Source organism: Macadamia integrifolia, unplaced genomic scaffold (assembly GCF_013358625.1).
Source record: "Macadamia integrifolia cultivar HAES 741 unplaced genomic scaffold, SCU_Mint_v3 scaffold_259A, whole genome shotgun sequence".
Lineage (NCBI taxonomy): Eukaryota > Viridiplantae > Streptophyta > Magnoliopsida > Proteales > Proteaceae > Macadamia > Macadamia integrifolia.
In genome coordinates, this window is record NW_024870657.1 from 5264 (window position 1) to 5641 (window position 378).

Below are 378 nucleotides of genomic sequence, written 5' to 3' on the forward strand. Positions count from 1 at the left end.
GGAGGTGACATGCATACTACTTATCACCTACAAAAGTATCAAGTAGAAAGTATTTCCAAATTTTTATTGTAACCGCATGACATCATGGTTTGAGGAATCGGATTGGATTGGTAGGAATCGGCAGGATTGGATTGGTATCTGTCTTAATCGATTCTGATTCTTGGCCAATACTATATTGGTGGATCGGTACAGAAAAATAGGTAAAATGGTTAAAAAAGTGATTTTAAACATAAAATCAAGGGCATTTCTATTCGATCTAAGGTAATTCGGATCAGTATTAGCTTTGGCTGATCCTATTCCCAATACTAAGTTCTCAAACCATGCTGGAGATTGGAGAATTGAATTATTTTTATTTAGGGTATTAGTTACATGTGGAAA